General features: G+C 39.5%; 1 protein-coding gene across 2 annotated transcripts in view; it reads right to left on the bottom strand.

Moving 5' to 3' along the window:
* Positions 1 to 6,142: 6,142 nt before the first annotated feature.
* Positions 6,143 to 27,093, bottom strand: part of LOC139472487 (unconventional myosin-Id-like) — a 260,458-nt gene continuing 239,507 nt past the window's right edge. For both annotated transcript variants that reach the window (XR_011653888.1, XR_011653889.1), the window contains one exon: positions 6,143 to 6,152. The gene's annotated coding sequence lies outside the window, so the exon portion shown is untranslated. The remainder of the gene's footprint in view (positions 6,153 to 27,093) is intronic.

Below are 27,093 nucleotides of genomic sequence, written 5' to 3'. Positions count from 1 at the left end.
CGACTTTTCATGTTTTTTCTTCCCATTTTATTCGATGTACATATATATAACGGTATCATGGTAAATAGATCAATAACGATACCAGATGATCTTTTAATTCGTGACATATCAAAATTGCATTAGTTTTGATTACGTTGCAGACAGTCGGACTCCTAGGCAAAATAGAATACAGAAGAAATGGCACTCGGTAAAATTAATTTGGTTCTAGTTGATGGTGGTTCCATTAGTAGTGTCCTCGCAGAGTACAGCAGGCTCCTCTCCGTCGCAAATAAACCGGTGGGCGTAACGTCTCATCATTTAAGTACGCACATGGTGTATGTACCGTAAATGTTAAAAATGAACAACCCACCTAATGCTGTCAAACCGTAATGTACCTTCTCGTCATACATGTGTTTTTAATGGAGGATATACGATAACCGACTACTAACTTCAACACCTCGAAGGGTGAGGTGAAATAGGGTTTATCGTCGAATTCAAGATTATTGCACTTATATAGACGTTGTTTTGTTTGTTGTTCTACGCCGCACTCAGCAATATTCTAGCATGGGTTGCTAATCATGAAAACCTATTCTTCTAACCCAGAACTTCGTGTGCGTGCGTGCGTGCGTGCGTGCGTGCGTGCGTGCGTGCGTGCGTGCGTGCGTGCGTGCGCTTGTACCATGCCGCAGTTTTATCATGAATGACCCACTCAGATAGAGATTACTGGTTGACGCGACCGGGGATTGAACCCACGACCTTCCGCTCTCGGGCAGACGCTCTATCCACTAGATCACAGAGACGTACTTACCAGAGTTTACACTTAACAGAGTGAATTCAGCGGTGGTCCATGGCCTGTACAAACTTCAGCCGTAGGTTATAGCATGAGCAACCTTACATGCCGTCGGGCTACGATGACACAAAATCAGCCTGGTCACACATTGTAAACATTCGATCCTCATTACAAGCAAACTGTACTGGGAACCTGATCTCAATGACATCCAGGGGGCGGTGGGGTAGGCTGGTGGTTAAAGCGTTCGCTCGTCACGCCGAAGACCCGGGTTCGATCCCCACATGGGTACTAGATGGGAAGCCCATTTCTGATGTCCCCCACAGTGATATTGCTGGAATATTGCTAAAAGCGGCGTAAAACCATACTCACTCACTCACAAACTCACTCAATGAAATCGACACAGTAGGACCAACCGATAACGTGCAGTTATTTCAAACCGTACTGTATGCAGTCGAGCGTTGCCCTGTTGGAATACACCGTTGCCATTGGCTGCAATTGGGAGGACGTGTACTAGGAGTATTTCGTTGATGTATCGTTGAGCCGTAAGATTGCCCTGGATATGGACCAAACCTGTCCTGCCATGATGACAGATAGCCGCCTTCATCATATCGCTACCCCCACCAAACCTGTCCACTTCCTGTACGCAGTTTCCGGCGTAACGTTCTCACCAACGTCTGTAGACCCGTGTACTTCCATCCCCTCGACGGAGGAGAAATCATGATTCATCGCTGAACCAGACATCTCTCCATCGCAGTTGAGGCCATACACTGCGTTCACGACACTATTGCAGTCGTTATTGACGATGTTGTCGACTCAATATGACGCGTCGAACAGGACGTAGACTTGCTGCTCTTAAACGGTTTCATACGGACTGGTCGGAGATTCTGCGCAGTCCGGGTAATTGGGATGCGATTGAGGTGGCTGTGGCCGTCCTGTCACGTAAGTAGCGCAGTCGGATGTAGCGATCGTGGGCGGGGGTGGTTACTCTTGGCCGATCACGTATTGACCCATGCTGTTGAAACCGATCACATTGTCTTGTGATGGTGCTGGGCGCTACATTGAAAACCTAAAACCTTGATTCCCCTACCCGCAAGCGGCCTATGACGTTTTTTCTTTGCACTTCTGTTAATCTTGGCATGTTGTTGAACTGTCACTGTTCGATTAACGCAGATGTCAGGCAATCAAAAACCCTGCTCATTTATACGGTCCATAGTGCTGCTGCATGTGCAGTACGTGCAGCTCCTTTGCCCTTTTGTTAATGCACTGAGTGCGGGGTTTTTTTCAGAATCGTACGTGTTTCCCGACTAATGGTTTGCATGTCCTTGTTGTGATCATTTTGATCCGGGAAATTTGTCACTGGCACTATAATACATTAAACCTTTTCATTTTGCACCTCTTGGTCCGCTAAATTTGCTTTTATGGCCAAAAATATCCTTATTGCGTTTCTTTTTGTGAAGAGCATATGTATCATCGCAATAGATATTGCGTGAAGGTATCGCATAACACACAAGATATATATGCACAGAGTATGTAGTTACGCATCTGGTCATAGAGGTCCGGACAGAAGTGAATCGGCAAATGCCAATGGGAATTAATTCGTCATATGGAGCTACAGGTCAGTTTTGATCGATCAGTGCAAATTAAGGGTTAGAGGTCACCAACACAACCCACAAAGGGGCTTTAAGTCAATAGAGATCGCCATCTGTCACACAACGGCCATGTTTGATTCGTCAATATATAAGAAGTCAAAGGTAACATATTCTCTTGAACTGACAATTTATATATATTTGGAAGAGAAACTTGTAACACGAGGTCATATAACTCACTACCCTATTCGACATTCGTTCACTCGTTTGCAGCCACCGTGCTTTCTTTAATTTACAGAACATTATGTCAGACACATTATTTGTCAGTTACGTAATGCATTTCAATAGAAAACGACTCAACCAAATGTTTAAATCGTTGATTCATTTTTGTGTTACAAACGCAATTCGTGTAACCTGTCCCCCTACAATGAAATCAAATCAAATCTGTTTTGCAAATGTTGACATTCCTCCCCAGCGCAATATGTTACAAATGAATGTACAGAAAGTATGTCTCCTCACTAATGGTATGGCTTTGAGAGAGATGTCAGTGCTTTGCATGACTGAGCGACTTTATAGCTAGGTTCCTAATCAGATCACATGTTCATGCCTTATGCATAAATCTAAGTCGTAACGATACACCGGGGGTTTGCTGACTATGCAATTTTGTTTCATTGACATTTCCTCGAGGGCACATGTTTAGGTATATTGGACGTATTGGTATCCAAGTGGTTAAAGCGTTCGCTTGGCCTGGGTTCGATACCCAAAACTGTTACACTGTGTGAAGCTCTTTTATGATATCCCCAATCGAGAAGATGCAGAAAATGAGGGTCGATATGGTAGCTTCTTGGTTCAATCGTTTGCTTGAGTTTGATTTCCCCAATAGTGTGATGTGTAAACCAATCTTGGTTTCCTCGCCCTTGTGCTTTAATACATCCGAAAGCGGCATTACACAATATTAACTGACTGTTTTTACGTTCACCTTAATTTATGGATCATTTTGCCATTGTGTTAATTCAGTTAAATTTTTGTGCAGGATGGATAACTTACATCGTGTCATATTACAGTGTGGTATTTAAAAAGTAACCATTTATCAACAGGAAACCATCGTCAGTCATGGTCATACATGTATGACATTTGTCTCAGTGTTATTGAGTTATCGAATGGACCTGTGGTTACATGTAATTCTAACATAAATTTGGAATTTACTCGATTCTGATTGGTCAATCAGAGGCTATTAAATCACAATAAACCTCCTCTGATTGAAACAGCTGGTTTGACGGCCGCATCACCGCGGAAGCTAATATTCATAGAATATACTATTTTCAGTCATTGTCGGTAGGCATATTTAAATAATTATATTTACAATTACAGGTTACAAAATGCACAGATGCGGTTACTACAATATTCAAAGGATGTGTGGCAATACATTTCGTGCAGAAAAACACGACAGAAATCAACAAAGGGAATGTATTTACGTTGTGGAGACAACAGAGAGCTTGGAATTGTGGCGCTTTTCTATATACGACTGTGACGTCACAATGAGCGATATGACGCCATAATGGTGACGCGCGATGTAGAGCGAAAGCCTTGCAAAGCTTGCTTTGTTTTCTTAAGGGATGCCCACCTCATGTTCGCTTACCAAGTTGCCGTGCTTATATGCTTTCAATACCTGTCATATGTTCGAGTTAAGTATTACGGTGTAAACAAACTGCTTCAGTATATACAGCACCATATTTTGTTCGGTGATTCTGTTATTCAGATCGATAACCCACTCAAAACACTGAACTCAACCCATGCCATTTCACTCAGTATATTTGCTAACGCCAAAGAGTTCGCATTTTATTTAGTCATGGTAGAATGGAGATAAACATACTGTGTTTATCTCCTAAATATATGACTTTCCTTCAATTCACAACATTTGACGAAGTTATTGTCCGGAAACACGTTCCTCAGGCGTGATTATCATGTGATCTCATATTTGACCTCGTTAATGTTAACACTATTTGCTTTGTTATAGAACTCTCCACAGACAAAAGGTGACTGAAATCCACACTATTTGTTCAACATTTACATCCCCCAGACGCCACATTGTTACATTATCGGGAGTATTGGAACCTTTGTCACATACATGTACATTTTTTTAACGTTAAGTGGCAGCAGTTCTTATAAGCTGTCACTGTTTGCAGTAGAATGGCAATGCCGTATAGATTACATAGACACTCAATAACAAAATGAATTAAAACGTCAAGTGGTGTTCAGGGGATGAGATTGCAAGATGTACTGTGCTAAGCGGATGCGGTTTAGAATTATAGCTTCTCTTCGTCACAAAACACAATAAAATGATCTGGTTATCAGGCTCGGGATTCGTGACTTGTCTGACTGTGCGTCATTGTTGCCTTACGACATGGGACGATGCTTATCATATCAACCACTGGTTTGTTTTGAGTAGTACATGACGCTGTTATACAGCTGACAATAATCAAACACAAAATAACATATTCAGGACCCCACTCTCACGTATAACCAGGTAATAGTTAAGATGATGACAACAGGAGTTCGCGAAATTGTCACGCATTTCCATCTTGCCCAGGGAATCGTCTCATGCAACAGTACAAACTTTAGCATGCGAGTTATTGTGATAACTGAATGTGATTAGTGGGGAAACACGCGATATATGCCCATTTCATGAGGGTTTACTACGAAGGGACACATTCATTTGAAACTTCAAAGGTTAAAATAGTTAGAAATTCCAATAATTGGAAATGTGACACCACCCTATTTGTTACAATTTACTGGTGTTTCCCTTTCAAGAATATTCTTCCTGTTGAGTTACTTAATGTTATCTATATGTCGCACATAATCGACCTTAAACGACGTATTTGCATTAATAGTGTGTACACTAGACCGCACACAACGTCATGTATTTGCAACATCATTAACACGAAATATCATCCTGTGGACACCGCCTTCACCATCGATTTCTTAGGACACGGTGCCCTTAACATGTTTCCTAGGCGTGTTGTAACTCTCTCATAGCTATCCTCTCAATAACAGACGCAAACATGAATTGATTGTAATTTTATCTGAATTAAAGCAAAGGTAACTCGTCAATTTCCTATTCCTAAACTATACTGAACCGCAAAAGAGGCGTCACTACGGATAGATATATGAGAAACCTTATTTGTCCAAACAATGTAAACATACTTTGAGACATATCAAAAAGATCAAACTTGGCAAAAGTGATCATCAAGTTTGAAATTAAAGTGTCAAATGTTTTTAAAGTGAAACACAACACCAGTCTCTGAGAAAATGGCATCACAGGTCAGTATCTTGTGTGTCCGCCATGTGCATTGATGACTGCCGTGCAACGTCGATACCTGGAAATGATGAGGCGGTTGATGAAGGATAAAGGCACTTGAGCGCACACTATGAGGTACGCCTGACGCGGTTCAGCTGCAGTTGTCGGCCTTGGTCGAACGTCATTCAACCGTCTTTGAATCTCGTCCTACAGGTGTATCTTAATCGGGACTGAGGACAGGCCATTGCATGGATCTGATGCCATTCTGCTGGAGGAAGTCTCTTCCTGCTCTCGCAGTGTGGGTACGGGCGTTATCTTGCTGAAAATCATGGTTGCGGCGACGTGCAAAATGAGGTATGGCGTGTGGTCCCCAGACTTGATCAATGTACCGAGCTGCTGTGACATGATTGCATCTCCCTGGACCGATGTTCTGGAAGACCACATGGCTGACCCTCTGTGCAAGACCAATTACACACCCACACCATGATGCTCGGACCACCTCACAAGTCTCTCTCAACAACACAAGCATTCGAATAACGTTCCTCACGGCGTCGCCAGACTCTCCCTCTTCCATCTGCTGTTGAGATACAGTAACGGCTCTCGTCTGAGAAGACGTCTCTTCTCCACTGCTGGTGGCGCCAATGCTAGGGCTGTTGCCCACTGAAGACGGTTACGGCGATGACGTGGTGTCAGGATGGGTCCTCGGTGTGGCCTATGACAGTGGAGGTGCCTGCTCGTCAATCGTCGACGCACGGTGTCCGCACTAATGTGTCGCTGCTGTGTCCCCATGGTCTGTCGAGCAGTTTCCGCAGCAGTAACAAAGCGATCTTGAAGATGCTGTCGCACAATTTGACGATCCTGACGTTGGGTGGTGACCCTTGGTCTTTCACTACTTGGGCGGTCATCAGTGGCGTTGGTGCTCTGGTACCGTTGCTGGAGCCTGTATATGGTCCTTACGTGGACTTGAAATGCATTGGCTACTTGCCGGGCGGTTTGTCCACCTTGCAATCGTCCAAGGACTTGGTGTCTCTGATATCTTGTCAATTTTGGCGAGTGGTAGCAATTCAATAACGAATGAATGATATCCGATCTGGGTGGATCTTTGTAAGGCAAGAAATGGGCGAACGCATGTGCATTTCAATTTGCACGGAACTCACGTGCATGCGTTCGGCGATCGGTTTTATTGTCATCTGCTTTAAGGTATTTTATCATCAAATTTAATTTTTCCTTACAAGGTAATGTTAAATTTTAGAAACTTTGACAAAAATTACCCAGATATTCAAATGACAACTTTTCATGCAATGTTACATGGGGCGACGTTTCTTTTGCGCTTCGGTATATATGTACACGGAGACAATCACCTGCGGTGACTGGAATCAACTGGTACGATTTCACATTATAATGAATCACCCAATCAGCTTCAACAATATTCAAACTGGTTCAGCAAATGTTAGCAAAGAAAATATAGCGAATGATACCCTTCACTTTTCAGTTAAAGTGAGAGAGAGAGTATGCGTGTGTGTGGCTAACGGCCGAGTGTACATCATGTTCAAATTGTCATACAGGTTGCAATGAGTGCAACGAATTGTTCTCTTCTGAAATATATGACACAATAATAGAGATTGTTTGAATAGGAGATTATCATCACCATCAGTTTGTATTGGGATCAGGAACTTTTCATGAGGGGGCCTAATTACAAAGAACTGGGGTAAATATTTCATTATTTTACTGTATTCCGGGCAAATCATTTTAAATTGGATTGAGTATAAAACAAATATTATTACAATGTGGTATTTATTTACCCTTTTATGTACAAATGTGTCTCATCTATCGAGAATGTCAGTTTTCAATTTTCCTAGCTTTTGAAAGAGTCAGATTGATGCAATTTCTTACACCAGTGTTGCTTCTTATTATTAAACTGTCACTGTCTTCATCAGATAATACCTCTACGGTATAGTATAATGTCTATCATAGGGATAGGTGAATGTAACCTAAGATCTTAGGAAACCTTGATTACGTCATTCTTCCGCGAGTGATACATAGCAGAAACAGTAATTGCACTGTTTCTTTCCAGCAGTGGAAAAAATAACTTTTTTAACTTCAACATCATTAATTTTTACTATAGTCGAAGGCCCCATTAAAAATAAATATTTATATTACAGAAAATTATCTTCATACTCGCGTCGAAACACTCAAGGGTCATTATAACTAGAAATCCTGTCATCCAGTTGTGATAGATAATGGTATTTAATCAGTCTATGTAAAGTATTGATATACTGGTGGGAAGATAGATGTCTACTTGGGGACCTCTGGGATAGGTCTGTAGGAACAGTTTCCAATTAGAAAGTGTCCCACTTACCAAAATGTCAGGCTGATTTTGATTCGTAACATTTTGTTTCCTGACATATGGCCTTTCGCATTACTGGGGATATCGCGACATGAGACTGTTAGCTGGTGTTTTATGTCTCCAAACAAACACCTACACAACGGTCTCTGTCGACTTCTGGTTATGTTTTGATAAGACATGTTTTTACACTTTGTGGAGACGAGAGAAAGAATAATTAATATTATTTTCACACCTATTTTGCATTTTACGCCTAGTGGAATGTTTCGGCAGATACTCAAGAGAGAAGTTGCCATTATATAAGTTTATAATTATATTGATATCTGGAAAAGATGTATTTATTCAATTACGACACACCCGATCAATGACAAATTTCAAGCAATTTTGGTATAAATGAATCGATAGATTCAAGCCATACACAAGTGAAGCACTGTAAGTGATTCAAACTGCCATTTCTATTACAGTATGTTACTGATAGTGCTATTTTCATTTTGCCCTATTTGGCAGTAGCACAACAGTGTCTTCGTGACAAGGTACAGATCTCCGATATCAACTAGCTATAGATCTATCAGATGATCCCTCTACAGCGAACATTCTTGTAGTAAATAAACACAGTCTCGTATAAATGAAGGTTCATCATGTCCTTGTCTCTGCTCTATAAGTGGAACCCCTGAATGGGCATATTAATCTAAGCGTAAATTATTTCAATGTCACACGTCAATTGGGATTGCACAACACAATAGAGTCATTGTGTCATGTTTGGTTCGTCTATATCTTGTTCAACATTTTACTCAAGAAGATACTTTGGAAAGGCATTATCTCATTTCCTGTATAAACTCGATAAACAGATTGACGTTAAGGCCCACTAGGACAAAGCGACCATCAGCATAGCGCTCCGGTCGTATAATTGAGATTTGAGATAGTCTTAGTGTTAAGATCGTGTTGTACAAGTGGGTTCAGGTATGATCAAGGGTAACGTAAAATATTACCACACTCGAACTACGGAAAACTCCACATATTTCGAAAAGTTGTTTAACCATTTGCTTTGTATGAGTGTCATTTACAGACATCTAACGACCCTTATTACTTGAAAAATGACAATGAATGATTATTCGTGTGTAATATATATGACATTCCAAGGCATGTTATATGAACAAGAAAAAATAATGTTCCTGCAATGATAAAGAATCAGTGTTTTGAAAGAATGTTTTATGCAAAGTGACATCTCTCTAGAATCGTATGCCTCAGGGTTACGAACATGGTAAATAGATTCGCAAGAGCTTGTCCAGGAATTAAATATTTATTTATACCTATCGATACATTACATGCATGTAGTTGTAAAGCTGTCACATTTGATTAGAACTTTCGTGTGAATTCAAGTACCAGACCTTTTAATTTAGAACTTTTAATACCCCAGCAAGAAATCTAATTACTAAGCCGCAACTCTATATTAGCTTCATCTGGACGCATGACCAGCATGTTTGCGTATAAACGATGAACAAGTGGTGTCGTAGATTGCTTTTGCCAAGGTGCACAATACAACAGTGAAGAGATGATTCCATCAAATTATCTGCCATTTGATTTACTATGAGACATTGCATTACACAACGTCAGTGGGATTACTTAATGTGATTAGCTGAATCTGAAAGATATATCCCCCCAAAGCCCTAAATCCCATGTAACCCTAATAAATATGTCTGTACATTATTTGATTAATGAATGTTAGACATTTATGGATATATCATTCACAATTGGAGTTGCTCATCCCTGAGGAAATCTGCTTATGACGTGAAACTTTCTAGTCTGTTGAACATACAGTATATTATTTTAGAGAATATGCCCCAACTGAAAATCGTTACGTTGCCGTGCGCTGTATGGATTGTTCTAATGTATATTATAGCTGTTGTCATATATCACATCATATCCGAGATGGAATTTTCACATCAAATCATGAATTATACACAATACTAAAAGGGCTACCTTCCCGATGTCTGATCGTTCGAAAGTGATACGCCCCAGCTATTTATCGAACTATTGCGTGAAGGCAATCTTATCAACACATTAGACAGGGTGTCACCTTTCTATACTAAACACATTTTATATCTTTCACTGGCCCTGATTGCAGTGATAATTGGGTGTACAAATATCCATATCAGCACACTTTTCCTTTTAACTTAACGTATCTGATAAGCTTGTTAATCATTCAGCACTTTATCCCAAACCCTACGCAGTAGACACTACCATTTGTCTGTATTCCTTCAAGGAGTCTTCTTTCACAATGCTACAGTAGTCATACTTGATCGTAGTATGGGCTACTATAAACTGCTAGTGCATGTTTCACTTGAAAGGAAATTATCCGCCCACTGACTATCCACCGACTGTTCATTGAATCTGGAGCTTCACTGCAATTTATTCAGGTGTTTGTTCTGTACGGAATTGCTGATACATTTTGATTAAGTATGTCCACGTCCCTGCAACGCAATAGGTCTAACATGATTTCCAACTGCGGATTTGAATGTCTTAACTTGATATTGCTAGGCATGGACATGTTTTTGTAAATATATTCCTAAGGAAATGCATTTGTCCTGATGCATCATATCGGAAACGTTTATGAAAAACTATCTAGTAGCTTTCAAAACAATGTATTAACCAATAAGCAAATTGTAAAACGACAGTTGTTATCATATTTAAGGTATATCATGTTTCCATATTTACAAGAGAAAACATCAGCCCTGTTTATATTCACGAATAGCAAACAAGGTGCTTATTTTTTACAGGTTAAAACTTATTTTCGTCTTTCTGAAGATCCAGATTTTATTACCAAGCTACAGGCCATTCTTTGATTCAAATTGAGTACTGTTGAATGTCGCATACATCACAATGTTACCCTACGATTCCATTTATTCCACGAAATATGCAAATGGCATGTTGTGGGTATGTGTCCAAATGTACATGTTTATCAACGTCAAACTTCACATAAATGCACAAAAACAGGGCATAAATGTAGAACTCTACTACCAACAATATGAATTTTCTCGTAATTTTAATGCCTACAGCTACTATGTCTACTTCAGCTGGCTAAATACTACATTGCATTACATTTTAGCGAAGCAGATGTACATCTTTCCAAAAAATAAGAAAACATTTGTGCCTAAATCATAAATCAGCATCGCCACTTTGTTGTCTTTCTGAAAGGAGTCCTTTTAGTCGATATTTTTTTTCTTGTTAAACAAACACGCAATGCTCAATCTTTGTATGTTTCTATTTACAGAATTAAGCCCCATGCAGGACTTATTTGAGTGATGAATAGTGAGTAAGGGAATTTTGTTAAGCATAGTACACACATTAATGATTCACTGCCAAGTATTAAGCTTCTTTCAAACATCTTTTTTTTGCGATAATTACTGTGCTATTATAGCTAAATGATGCTATCTTTAGGAACATTCTGGAAACTTACAAAATGAATTAATATTAATTTTGATATTCATTTGTGTCAAGCAGGATTTTCCTTCTATGAATATCATAATGCCTTATCAAACACAGGAATTTTCACAAGCAAATATATTCCCAATTTAATTGATGTTGTATACTTTATTCCGTGCAAGGAATAAATGGAAAAGAACGTACCGATACACAACTATTCGAAACTTTTTGACGACATTGCATCAATTGAAACATAAAATATCATCCAAAGGAACTGCCTAGTTGACAAATATTGAACAATATCAGTTTACCGATATACGTAAGTGTTAAATGGACGTCATTGCCAGACATCCTTCTTCTGATTTTGCCAATTCGAGCAGACATTTTGACTTGTAAGCACATCGTAACAGACCAGAAAGGAGAGGAGCACAATTAGTAACCACTTCTTGCCTAATCGCCTTACCCCCAAACTGAATATATAGAAAGTCCCTACCCTGATTGTGTTAAGACTTATTGATAATCATGATATATGGTGGTACATTTTCAAGATCGAGAAACACTAGAGATAAAGGAATTGAATGAGAGGTATATGTCTGGGGGTATGTAACATGTTGTCACAGATCCATGTTGATGATATGATGATATAATTAGTCTAATGAGTGAGTGAGTGAGATTGGTTTTACGACGCTTTTAGCAATATTCCAGCAATATCACGGCGGGGGACACCAGAAATGGGCTTCAGGCATTGTACCCATGCCTGGATTCGAACCCGGGTCTTCGGCGTGACGAGCGAACGCGTACGCTTTAACCACTAGGCTACCCGACCGCCCCATAATTTTTCTAATAGCAACTTAGACGTGTACACGTATAAGTAGAACGTTCTGGTAATTTGACCTTTTTTGCGATGTAAGCAGATCAAAGGTCAGGTACGTTCAAACTTCATAATTTTATACACTGAGCATTATATCAAAGACAGAACTCGTATATGACCTGCCTTTAACTACATAAAACTAGCTCATCTCTTTAAGATTCAATCTCAATGTCTTGTGCTAAAATATGTTCACCTAAAGAATTGAAATGATTGTTAAATATTTTGAGGATTCTATTGCAAAAGATCTGCCTTAATGTTTTTCACTCACTGACGTGATTCAATGCATATGGTTTTGTGAATGTGAAAATTCCATTTATATCTTTTAAGAGTATATACCGTTTGAACAGTGAAACAGCGGTTTGAAACATACGTTTTTAATGATGTGAAAGGTGTTTTGATGCATATTATCAATATGTCCGGCTTCTCAAACAGATTTGCCACCTGCAGGAATACTTTACGCAGATATTTACTTCACTTCTGATGCACTTGTGCTGCAAACATCGTGCTTGGGGCCCATGTGCATGTACATGAGCGTCTGACATTTACGAAGATGTTCAACTAGATGAACTGCCAGCTGTATCGAGTGAGTCTACACTATTGAAGTTCAGTACAAAGGAAAGAAAAGTCCTACAGGGAAGAAGTTCTTGGTCATCATTATGTTGGCTTATTGGAAACCTTTCTCTAAATCAAATATACACTCAACGATCACATTTGTTCCATATTTAAATCTGTGCATGAAAATCAAAGTGACAAAAGAGAATTTTCTACCAGAGTGTGTATAACAAGAGGGATGATCAATAGGCTACTTCCCCTTTATTCCTGCAGCACCTTTGGTGTCCACATTTGAGTTAACGTTTGATTTACAATCGAGCATGCACTTTCCACCAAACTTTCATAGAGCGTCGTATTATTCTTGCCAAAAGTTGTTGATCAGGGCTTCAACATTCAAGGCCCCAGTAAAGCTTTCCGATATGGCTGAAATATTGCCGACGTGACATTAAACACTCACACACTCACTCACTCACTCACTCACTCACTCACTCACTCACTCACTCACTCACTAGTAAAGCTTTCAGAAGGTTGTATGGTATGGTTTTCCATACACGTGGAAGATATTTTGCAAATGTTTGGGGGGCACGGGTGGCCCAGTCGTCTAAAGCGCTGCGATTTGCTGTGCAGAATTGCGTCCCTTGTGCAGGCCAGAAACCTGCAATGATTGTCGGTTCGAATCCCGGTCCAGCCCGATTATGTTTCTAGGTTTGTCTGCACCATACCCGTGCTCGTGGGTTCCACCGAAGTGGTAAACGTCTGAGACCTGTATCACCTCGGGCTTTCCTCCCACATTAAGCTGACACGCCGCGATATAACTAATACCGTTAAAAGCGGCGTTAAACCCAACTCACTCACTCCAAATTTTGGCATCAGTAACAAATATCAATTACCTGTTTTGACTTGTATCATGATAATTATGTTCCTATGCATTATTCAGGTGAACAATTGACTTGCCGTTGCATTTGTGTGTGACGGATGCCACTGGTGGGCTCCACTTCGTGAACACCTGGTATCATCACTATTAGATGATACAGACGGAACCGTACAACCGACTGTGACTTTGGCAGATATTTCTTATGAATGTGGAAAGGGTTTTGTCGCTTTTATTTACGATGTCCTTGAGGCAACTGTCCCTAGACAATGTAGTTTACGTAATGTAACTGATATAAAACGTTTCGCTGCAATGAAGTCTGGCGGAGCGGGGTGCAAGATGATTTCAAATGTTTCTCAAACGTCATTACGATGAATGGAATTTTGATAGCTGCAGTTACCATGATAATATTCATACAGGGCAGTGGAGCTTCCCGAAGATCACATAAAGATAAAAAAAATTGATGCCAAAAGACAAATGTAGACCTGATCAAGTACGATTGTTAAATCTACATGTAATAGCGTCACTTTGCCTGATTTCTGACGTGTGTATCAATGTCTTCTAACAGCATAATTCTAAAATTAACAAATGATGTTAGAAGAAACTGATCCATGCTATATTCATTAAAGAGCGTGAAGATTGTTGAATATAAATTACGTTTTACTGCATATAATACTGTTTTTTCTATATTGTTAATTCCACGTATTGCATGTTCATGGTATGTTCCATCCGGTGAACGGATCACTGTACAGTACAGCGTACAGATGACATTCTCATCACCCTGTTGTGTATACCATGATATGAAGCTGGCTGAATTCCTTTTCGTTTTTTCACTGATGCAAAAAGTTGGTTACCAGTCCATTTTCCGCTGTTTAACCCAACCTGCAGATTTAATATATGTGCTATATGTACAACATATGTCCATGTCATGCTGACATTTAATAACATTTCTGCGCATCTATTAAGTAATAGTTCAAATTCACCACAAAAGAGTATACCGAAACGTAAAGTCCGCACTGTCAATACATGAAAAACCTTCTCCGATTCCAAAGTAATCGTTGTTGACCTGACAACGATTCATTGTTTACTTATACAATGGAAACAGTGATTTCAATACCAATTAAAGAGAATATTTACCAATTAACACTATGAAGTTAGATTGTTTTTGCATTTACATTTCATTTTACCAATGTTGATTGGTCATTTGCAAATAAACAAGCAAGCAAAGCACACACAAGTTTGATACAGCACAAACTAAAAGATGAAACAAATTTAAGATTTGATATATACTTATGACACGAAACAAACTGAAGTTACGGATACAAAAAAGGTAACCTATTAAGATACGAAACAAAAATGAGGTGAATATTCAGATACGAAAGGAACTAACGGCTGTTATACGACACCATCTTAAAACAACACAAACCTAATAAATAAAATACACAGAGAAGGAGTCCAATTTCATAAATCACTCTGACAAGTTGCAAATGCCAACATTTTTGGGTTTTTTTCTGATTTCTTGATCTCAATTACCCTGGACATGTCTCTCATTTCATCACAAGGCCACAGTGACAAATAAAAGATTAGCAGACAGTGCCCATTAGGATGACTGGAAGTGTAAACGACCTTCCCTTTCTGGCCCGTACTGGAGAGGATTGGGTGCCACACAGTCATCATGATTCTACGACAGAAACACCCAGATGACTGAGATGACGTCATTAGACGTTTGAACGTAGGGTTATAACATTGTGAAAACAGTCTTTCCTATAATATGAACACACCTCTAATTCGGATTTAGACAATCAAGATGTTTTTCTCATATAAGACCACGTGAAAAGGTTTCAACACTGCAATTAAATACGGGTTTATTCTCATGGGCAAACGGCAGAGTTTGCATACACGCATATACAAGTATGAGTTAAAAAGCAAACAAACACTTCCATCAAATAGCCCACGCACCCTATATTTATCCAAATGAAAGAAAATACATGTACTCGCACAACATAAATCTGCTTCATACATAAAACAAACTGCTGATCATACTGAAAAAATATATTCTGTCTCCAACAGAAAACTGTAGCATTGTCACGAACGGGTTACTTTTTCTTGAAAAGTGTGCAAAAACATCTAATTGTGTTTGAGATGTTAAGAAAAAAACTACATTGCGGTCCGTAGTGTTTGGAATAATATGATAAAGCTGTGCGTCGGAAAGTATTTACTAAAACGAATGGTCGGCCCCAGTGTTGTTGGAAGTGTATTTGTTATTCGGGGTCCCGTAGTGTGTTGCCTGATTTATGGCGTGTCTTGGTCCAATAACAACATGGATAAGTGGATATACTGCACTACTTGTAAGCATTTGAAACTACTTGTCCACCATGGGTCACAGCTTCATCTGAGATCGTAATATCGTGTTTGCTACTTCCTGTACTACTACTAGTTCCCTTCACCAATAAAGCATTCCCCCCTATATCTGAAAAATGATCATCCTTATCATTACATACAGTAGCACTTGGGAGCTCAAAAGTATAAGCGTTAAATGTGAAAACACAAGAGGTGGAAGACCTTACTATCAATCGCTGTTGATACAATGAATTCTTTGCGTTCTGAAACCTTTTTCAGGTAATAAGTCTCTCAGTGTTAATTTTCGTAAAAGGTCGGAAGCGCAGAGATTCCATTAGAGCTTTTGTCGATCCAGACAGAAACCATTGACAGAAATTAGCGTTGATGATTCTCAGCACAGTCAATGTACAGTTTCAATTATTGTATTTGAGCATCAAGACAGACAGGAATAGTCAACTGGGAATAAGGCATGTTTTCAACCTATTTCATTGTACTTAGACGGATAAGATGTTTTATGTCTATATCACGTGGTATAGTCATTTTGTTTACAAAATTGAATGAGTGTTGCTTTCATGACATGCCGCATACTTTGGAAATATGTTTCAACACTAATATCATCAATCTAAATGATTCGGCATCAATCCCAAAGAATACATATATATTCTTCTAATATCAGTAATATTGATATAACCGAATTCTGGATAATTGTGAAGACACATAACTGCCATCAGATATAATGAATGGATAACGGTTTCAGATTGACTTAAGAATAAAGCTTTTAAGGCACCTGTGTATATGTCATACCGTACATTACTCTTGCCATCAAATTAAAAACATAGTACAGCAGGATTGATAAAACCTATTTTTAAATCAATAATATAGATCTGTTTAACTGTACATGATACATACTAGTATTGAGTCGCACCATAATATGCCATTACACTGCAGAAACTTTATAAGCAGGACATCCGTGTGAACGTTACACAAAATAAAAACATTTCACTATATTTCAGCACTGCGGAGCCCCATCTTGGTGATATATCTGGATTATGAGAGCGTTATATACCACCACAGTGAAACGATGTCCAAAGAATGAGTAAATGAAAGCATTCTTATCTGTGTTATTAAATAACTTTTCGTTAAGGTGACTTTGTGAATGTCCAAAATTCGAGTTATTAAAGAGCTCTGTGTACACTCAACAAGTTTCATGTAATTATTAGTTTCGAGGACCAAGGCCATGAATACTAAGAGCACGGTGGCCTGTACAAAATCCTGTTTGGACCAAGTAAACCACTAAGACATTATTAACGTGACATCAGGTTACAATGACAACCAATCAGTCAAGTTACAAAGCCTGATCACCCTGTCTCAGTGTATTCAGATCATGAGCTACTAGGGACCTAATGCGACCAATCATACACAAAAGGCCGTCCTGCTATGAATCTTTTTTGTCATGAAAGCCAAATTGAATAACAGGGAAATAGTTTAAGGGTCCCTCTAGCATTGTCAAAGGGGTAGTCGTCACAAAGTTAAATAAACTTGATGCATAGGATCCAGCATACTAAGTATAAAAGCATTTATTTATCATGTATAACTAAAAAAAATACAAAAGCAACTTTTTTAGCATCAACTAAATAATGGCAGTATGGCAAACATATGTGTAAATAATTAAAGTGAATAAGAACGTTAACTACTTTAGTACACTATGATCAGCTCTGCTGCTTTAGAGCAACTTTTCCCAATCTTTTGGTGTTGCCATTTTTCTGGTTCAAGAACTTCAAATTAAATGGGTCAAATTTAAAAACCCTTTAGTTTTTGGCTGATCTTATCAACAACTAACCCTAATTATCCAGCCACAAGAATACTTCCGTTAATTTGATCATAAATTGTATTTATTTCCCTATTTTCGATTTTTAAGACGTGCAGGTCTGCCAATACAGACCCTTCAGGCATTTATAGTATCTTGTCCTTAGCGTCGTTAAAAAACTATATTCGACAATATGGCCACGAACTCGAGTGTCCTTTGAACGTCTCATGAAATCTAGTTTCACTTATTTGATTTGACATTCTGAAGGTAAAGGTGTTAACAATAATCATGCAACACTTTCATAAATGATCAAGAAGGATTTATTTCACTGTTACACGTGTATGTGCAAAATACATATCGAACGTATTATATGCATTATTACCTTTGATAATTGAGGATTGATTGTGCATTTGTTTCGGTTAATTGAGGTTTGAATCGAAAAACCGATTGACACGCCCACAAAGTCAGTAGCCAATCAACGGAGAGTAGAATCAAAAGACAATTCATTGGACCTGTCAATCAAGGCCAGAGGCGAGAAGAACTGCAACAGTCAGACTGTCACGAACCGGAACAAATATGTCCGGGAGAAGGCGGCTATTTCAAATGACATGATCAGTTGCCGCCAGATTCGAACATTAATTCCCTGAGAATGGGAAGACACAGTTTGAAAAATACTAGTTAGAAATGAAACCCGAAGACATGAAAGTTGTGGAACCGAAGCGAGCGGGGAAAAAACACACGAGCGAGCCTGGACGTTTGCTGTTTCATACCATCTCGGCTTTCGATCTCAAAGAGTTCTTTGACTATGAATGAATATGCATGAATCTCGCTAGATGCCTTGTGCATGACGATACAGACGAGTAGAAAGGGACTTCCCTCGACTGTAATATTGGGATTCCCCGACATTACGTAGTTATAAAAGTTGTCCGCTTCGGTGAGCGTGGCTTAATTTTTTACATTCATTGGGAAATGAATGCAATAACGCGCGACCAATTCAGGAATGCAGGAATTTCAATGAACATAAGGAAAATTTAACTATCAGTAAATAAAGCGATAAAACCCTTTCCATATCCAATAAAATCTTTTGAGGAATGGACAAAATCGGTTAAACTTTATATTAATATCCTTCTTTAAAGTAATTAAAAATTACCATATGTTCAAATCCTTAGGTTCAATTTATAGCTGTAACTTGATTAATGACTAGACTAAATGGCACAATGATGTAATACTGTAGAATTTATACTTGTTCATGGAACTAATTAAATAAGAGTGTCTCTGTTTCAGCTGCAGGATAACTAAGTGCGTATGATCCATGAACACCATTATATATAAAAACGTAAATGCAAGAGAATAACCAGTCTTGATTATCCGCCGAAACAGATTCCATTAAGTGTGAACTGGAATATACAAACATTTCCTTTATATCAACAATGCAATGTAAATTACCTGACAGATTGTCGTAGTACCTGCTTTCGTGGTAACAAATTACAAAACCCTCTCCATATTCAAAAGAAATCTCTGTAAAAAACAGAGGCGATTGTACGATTACGACTACCACAAGCATGTGTTTATTAATCACTATCAAAAACTGATGACACCAGGTGTTCGCGAAAACGGAATGCGTATCCTACTGGCACTCGTCACCAAACACACACGAAGTCTTTATGCATAGATCCAAATATGAAACAGATGAAGCGGCCTCACTGGTGTCCTTTATTTCTAGTTTGGGTGGGTAAATCACCGGAAGGGAATGGCTAATTGATGTTTATTGAACGTTATGAGATCATCGATATACCTGAAGCATAAGTTTAAATTCTTGGCCAGATAACCTTGTTTTGGCTTTGCTAATCAGAACAGAAATTCTGATATATAATCATAAAGAAACAGATCAGCAAAAAGGGTAGCGCAGTTGGCGCCCAAGGGGATGCCTACTTCTTGCCTAAATGTCAATGAGGAAGTCCAGCGTTTCACATGTTGTTTTCCCAGTAAATTGCAGATGGCATTTGCTTTCATGTTTGACTAATTGACCTAAACCGCTGAACATAGATATGTTACAAGATCTATGGTCACAACGTTTTGTTAGAAAAGCCCCATGGGCCAAGGAATGAAGTTTTTCCTTAAGTTTGACACGTGGAATAGTAATGTACAAAGTTGAAAAATCAAATGTTTTAACTGAATGGAACCTGGTTCTTTTCTGTGACTGTAAAAAGTCAATCAAATTCTTTGAGTTTTAGAGAATCAACATGGTATTAATTCCACTTGTCTCAAAATCATTCTGTGAATATAAAAAGTCCTTCCTTGATTGCATTAAGGATTATAGCTAATCTTTGAGACAAGGATTTGGTGGTACATTTGCTAGCCTCAGCAATATATCTCTCTTTTATGGAGCTTTGGAATCCAGTACAAAAGATGGACAAATGGACATGTCTTCATATTTTAGAGTCAACAATTGATAGTACTGATGCATGGTTTGGGCAGTTTTCTTCCTAGGTTAACATATAACTTATACTGTGTTCTTTGATCAAATAATTAATGTAGTGATGCTTGCATATAATGGTTATGTTATTTCAGGCCTTGTCACTGGGAACAACTACAAACTTTTCATAAAGGGCAGCCATACTTTGGATGACAGGTGGCTGGGACAGAATAATATTGTATTTGTGCCAAAGATGGGCATCCACTACCATTAAACTTAAACATCTCATTAAACTTATCTACAGTTCATTTTCACATTTTGATGCATAATCACACATTGAGGGTTTCGAGTGGGAAGTGACTGGTCCTGAGCAGCAAACAGAAAGCCTTCTCTTTCCCTTTTCAGGCCAGTCGACGTCATCCAAGAGGAGGCCTCTTCTGGGTTCCTGTTCACCCCTTGCACCACGCTGCACATAAACTCGATGCAGTGGTCGTTCAGATACCGTCAAGTCTGTGCCGAAATGATATGGCATTTCGCTTGGTTGACGCCGTCCAGCAGTACAGAACTATCAACAAAATCAACCTCGACATTGAGATTATGTCCCACATTCTTGGCTCGTTTATTATTATTCGTGGTTATTTTTACAACATTTATTGTAGTTCATTTTCGTCCATACTTCACCAAAAGTGTAGCATATGTCTGGTTCTTCGAACAAAGGCACAAATTCCACTTTGTACAACATTCGTAAACTTGATGCATAACCCTTCCAAATCGTCGCTGACACATGTTCTTAAACCACTTCAGAACGATCTGAAGTATTTCTTCTATTATCACATCATATATCGACGTGTCGAATTCGTCACTTTCAAGCCTCTATTCTTTGGAAGTGACTCTTCTACAAATGAAACATATAGGCTTATACAATAAGCCTACACTCAGTGGAAGTGATACTTGATTGATGAGGCGCACTGGTACTCAACAGGGCTCAATAATGGATCTCAGTCGATTTGTCACAATGTCATTTGACACAATTTATATTAAAGGTGTAGACCCGTCGTCTGAAACGTTAGATGCAATTATTTTATCTGATCGGAAATTGTCGACGAAAGAGTAAGCCCGTTTTGCTCATTAGGTCGTAAAAAATGTCATCACATAGAACAACTATCGAAGGGAGACAGGTTGTGGAAGATCCTGACTTCTATGTATGAAATATTTACATTTTCAATTATGTACAATTGACAACGTAAGTCCCCGACATAAGCGAAACCCCTGGTCCACTGACTGTCAGATATCACATCACAAGAAATTTGTAATTATCTCCAGTGACACATTTCATGTTAACAGTGCCGAGCCGTCTTCTCAAGGGTGACATGTGATATCATGTTTGTCAGGAAGGTGCGAATGGATGTATTGTGTGTTATCCATGTGTTCCCCTAGCTGTATATTAGCTGATACCACGCAGGAGAAATGTTTACTCAGATCCGTTGACCTGGTCTGAAACATTAGTGAATATAAGTCAATGATGTTATTTTGGAAGCAGGCTGTAATTGGGGATGTCTGTAAATTGACGTGTTTTGGGCCATCGTTCCTCCAAGTGTATGTCTGGTGGATACTACTGTACATGTGTTAGATGATGTGTAATTTACTGTCTGTGTGTAATTCCATTGTTGAGATACGTCTCGGTATATAATGATTACTCGTGTTACAAAATTGAGGATAAATGCCAGAAACCAATTGCAGTGCTATGTTGATGACAAAAAGTCAGGAATGTTGTAACTTGACACTATTATTTTTATTCTTCACTGTAATGGCAATGCTGTCTTCTCTTTCAAACCATATCATCTCCTGCTGACGTTAACTTTGAATGTATTTTCAGTTTTTGATCAACGTAAACCGTTCTGCTCAGAGATAGTTCATACTGTGTGCGACAGGTTTACATAAATGACAGATTATACGCCACTTTGTATGTATCTGCGCAAAGTATTTCGATTCCCCACCATATAACATCTTAACTTCAGGTGTTTTAGAACGATATATAAATTTACAACATTGACTTATTTTATTAGCCATCATCTATCCTACCTCAAAGTAACGTGAATGTCTTGGTAAATTAAGAAGTGCTTTTGAAACCAATTTGGTTTTAATCTGGCCGAGGGGCGACATAACTGAACGTAGTTAGATGATATTCGTCTATGGGACGGAAGTTCAATGGTTCAGTTGAAGTAGCCCCAAATGCTACATTTTTGGCTGGTAACACGTACATGTTATTCTTGTTTTAGTAGTGTGTATGGTCTCGGGTAAAAGCAAGTTCTATTACTAATTACGTGTAAATGTACACTCACATTTTGGCATAAAAAGCTATTTTTTTCTATTTAAGAATGACCTTTCAATGCATACATATCGAGCAGTTAATGTCAGTCAATGAACGTTCATAATGATTGTGTACTATGATTTTCGGGGAATTATCTGGGGAGTCGTAACGACGACTTGCTCCCTAACGAGCAGGGGACTCCCATTTCTGAAATCGCTTACATGTAGTTGTGAAACAAACACTAGACAATTCTAAGTAAGGATAAGATTTATAAATGAACAACCTCTTTATTTCCATTAGGAGTGACGTTTCGATGCAGGTTCTAACACCGTTATCAAATGATGTACAGATGGTTGACAAGTATATATATAGGTAGGAGGCCTTGTTTATACAGTTGAGTAGATATCAGATGTAGTTACACTGGAGTGGAGAAGAGTGTTATGTACACAAAAGGGTAGTAAACATTTTGACCGGCGAAGTCATTAATAAAAACAAAAGAATCAAGCCAGTAATATAAACAGAATGATTGTGACTGATTGGGGTCTTGATGAGTTGATGGTGCACAGGGGGTATGTAAAGCCTTGGTCACGGTTGATTGACGGTTAGAGTCTTTTGATGTTGATGGCTTCTTCCAGTTTTCTGGTTTTGAAGTTTGTGGTTAGGGCTTTGATTTTCTCCCACTGGATGCTTTGGCTTGGGTTGTAACGGACATGGTCTGACAGACCTGATTTAGAGTCCGCTTTTAAGACTGAGCTTTAAAGCGGGTTTTGAGGGACCTAGACGTTTCTCCAATATAAGCTTGTCCACAACTGCTCGGAACGTGGTACATTGCTCCTGATGGTTCTAGTTTGTGGCTGGATGGTGGTTTTCCTGTGGCTTTAATTGTGTTCTAAATGGTGTGATTCCTCTTGAAAACTACATCAATGTTGGCTTGTTTCTCTAAGAGTCTCTGGGGGTACGGGTGGCCCAGTCGTCTAAGGCGCCGCGATTCGCTGTGCAGAGTTGCATCCCTTGGGCACTCCAGAAACCTATGATTGTGGGTTCGAATCCCGGTTCGCCCCGATTATGTTTCTAGATTGGCAGCACCATACCCGTGCTCGTGGGTTTCACCGAAGTGGTAAACGTCTGTGAGATGCATCACTTCCGGCTTTCCTCCCACATTAAGCCGTGATATAACTGGAATACAGTTAAAAGCGGCGTAAACCCAACTCACTCACACACTCACTTTAAGAGTCTCTGGATTTTTTGGCTAACTGTTCCAAAGTAGGGGAGAATGATCGCAAAGGGTGCAGATTGTTGACGGGGAGATTTCTGAGATTTCTTGGCGATGTTCTGTGTTGTTTGTTGTAGTACCTACTCAGGGTAGTGGTTGTACTGTGTGAATACCTGTTTGAGGTGGCTTAGTTCAGTGGTAGGATGTTGCTTCGAAGAACAGATCCTGTGAGCTCGTCTCGCTAGGGTTGAGATAATTCCTTTCTTGACTTGAGATGGATGGTTGGAGGCACAGTGAAGATATTGATCTGTATGGGTTGGTTTGTGGTCAACAGTGGTCTGGAGTTTATATTTATTGTCTTTCTATACTAGTACATCAAAGAAGGGTAGCTGACGATTCGTTTCTTTCTCTATGGCGATCTGAATTCGTGGGTTTGGGGAGTATACCGGAGACAAAAACAACAAACTATCCATGTACATGCATGCATTACAAAATAATAAACATGTTTATTATAAAATAGGAAACATCTTTTTTATAACGAGAGGCTTAATTATGTCATTATGCTAGCTGTGATTAGCCCCGACTATGTTTCTAGGTTTGTCAGCACCATACCCGTGCTCGTGGGTTTCACCGAAGTGGTAAACGTCCGAGACCTGCATCACTTCGGGCTTTCCTACCACATTAAGCTGACACGCCGTGATATAACTGTAATACCGTTAAAAGCGGCGTCAAACCCAACTCACTCACTCCCTCATTATTGTTTCCCAATATTTGTAACAGTCATGAAAGATATAATCACGGGAAGAATTATGTTTTCTGGAGATGATGTAATCAGTCATGGGGGACAAAAGATAAAGTGCCATGCATGGTATGCCCGTGCAGCATGCTACCCTCGGGTATCTCTAAAAGCAGTATATCCAAAGTTTAACGTTAAAATTGCTTTAAGCTCGGTTTTGAACAGTTATTCCATGACATTCTGTGACCATGGCACGTCGGCGGTTATCAAACGCCACAAGATCGGCATGTATAACGCATGAATTTGAGGTATCATCACACTGTCGTTAGCCGTTTATTCGAGAAACATGATCAGAACGGAAATGTACAGGACCGTCCCAGATCCGGAAGACCTCATGTGACGACACATCGCGAAGACAGGGACCTTCTTCGTCTCATACGCCGAGCACGCTTTTTAACAAATACTCGTCTGAAACAGCCGTGGTTGCCCAATTGTCGTTTCAGCACCAGGACCGCCAGGAACCGACTGAAAGCAACGGGACTAAGGGCTGGACGAGTCATAAAGCGTTCATTGTTGAGAGCGCGACAGAACTGGAATCTGAGAACTTGGAGACAGATCCATTGGTCAGACGAAAGTCGCTTTCTGCTCCACGTCACAGATGGAAGAACGAGATTTTGGAGGCACCGAAACACGGCCTACACCCCCAGGAACAATAAACCGACTGTTGCATACGGCAGGGGCTCGGTAATGGTTTGGGGTTTATCTCTCATGATTGCAGGTTGGATTTGGTCACCACAAGGGGTTACTTAACAGGGACTCAGTACATCCGGGACGTTTTGAGACCAGTCGTCGTTCCACATTTTGACAACCACCCTCTTGCTACTCGACCCCAGTACACGTATGACAATGCCTGTCCTCATCGTTCGCATTCAGTCGTGGATTACATGAGGGCCAATGCAATAACGACTCTAGCCTGGCCAGAAATGAGCCTAGAAATGAACCCCCTTGATTGTGTTTGAGATATTCTGGGGCGGCGCATACAGGCACGAGATGCTCCTGTACAAGATTGACGCCAATTTGAAGCAGCATTGCATCAGGAGTGGTTGCTGTTGGCCCATCAACAGATCCAACGTCTGACTGGAGGCATGAGACGTAGGGTGGAATGCGTCATCCGCACACGTGGCGGTTGTACCCGCTACTGATCTGTTTCACGTGTCATGTCAAGTGGAGACTTTACGGAACATTCTCACATGAAACATCAAACGTAACTCATTTAATTAATCTTGCAGCTCCATACTTTTTTAGGTATTGTCTAAGGTCAAAACAGAACCTGTGTTACCCTGATGTTTTTGTCAGTAAATTTCAACCACAATTCACCAATATCTTCTTTATGTGTTCGGTCCGATGACATTGGTATCGCCTAGGTCCTGTGGTCAGTCATCCCATGCCATGACTTTTGCCATTTGACATGGTTCAGAAATAGAGGTGACTTCTCTGTTGTTGACAATTTCAACCTCCCTTAGTTATTCAAATGATGCCCAAAATAACTTGAACAGCCTGCTGTCATTTGGGACCCCAATTATAAAATTCTTATAGGTGCTTTCGAAGTGTGAGCAATGTAATAGCCGACTATAGTTGAATGGTTTTTATTGTGGGTTACGCCAGGGCGTGATGAGTCGTTGGTAGAATGCACACGCTGAAAAAAAATCAAATTGGAATAAACCCTTTCCGTCCCAGCCAGCTGTCATACAAAGCCGGACAGCCCTTCTTGAAAGTTTGTTGTTGTTTCCACTGACAAGACCTAAAAAACATAACTATTATATGTAACCATAATTTATAATTGTTGGATCAAAGAACTCGGTACAAGTGACATAGGAAATAACGCTACTGATAAGACATGTATAATAACCGAGGAAGTAATCTGACCAAACAACGCATCAATACTACTTGTATCAACTTTTGAAATGACTCCCAACTCTAAAGTTATGGCCATTCCTTTTTTATACTGGATTCCAAAGCCCCATGAACATCCGTGGATGCATTGCTGGGGCCATAAATAGCTGTTAGCGTTTCATGCCTGACACTGCACAGCAGTATCCTGTACACCGTCAAGTTATGACCAGGCACTCCACTGACACATAGCGCATTAATAAACTGATTTATTTTTAAAATTTAAAACGACTGCTGCTGCTGCTATAGAGAAACGTTTAAGTAATATGTTCGTTTTGCAGCATGGGGGAGGGGAGCAGTTTTAATGTCTAGGCGCAAACATTAATGTTGTAGTTGACTCATCATAAGTGATAAATGATATTGATCTCACGACGAAACTCGCGGACTTCAGTCCACCAGCAGGAACATCGACCCAGCTTCCCAAACGTTTTATGCTAACCATAATCGCAATAAACAATGGATATTTCCTGTGGAAAGGGCTCTGTCGTTTTCACTTGTATGTAACAAGGGTTACTGTAACTATATATCATCATTTTCAAGTGTTTTTTCAGGGGCCCATTATCTTAATATATAATGGCTGCATCATTTGATATCGTTTGACCAGAC

Source organism: Haliotis cracherodii, unplaced genomic scaffold (assembly GCF_022045235.1).
Source record: "Haliotis cracherodii isolate W230 unplaced genomic scaffold, xgHalCrac1.p SCAF_1, whole genome shotgun sequence".
Lineage (NCBI taxonomy): Eukaryota > Metazoa > Mollusca > Gastropoda > Lepetellida > Haliotidae > Haliotis > Haliotis cracherodii.
This window is presented reverse-complemented; position numbering and strand designations above follow the sequence as displayed.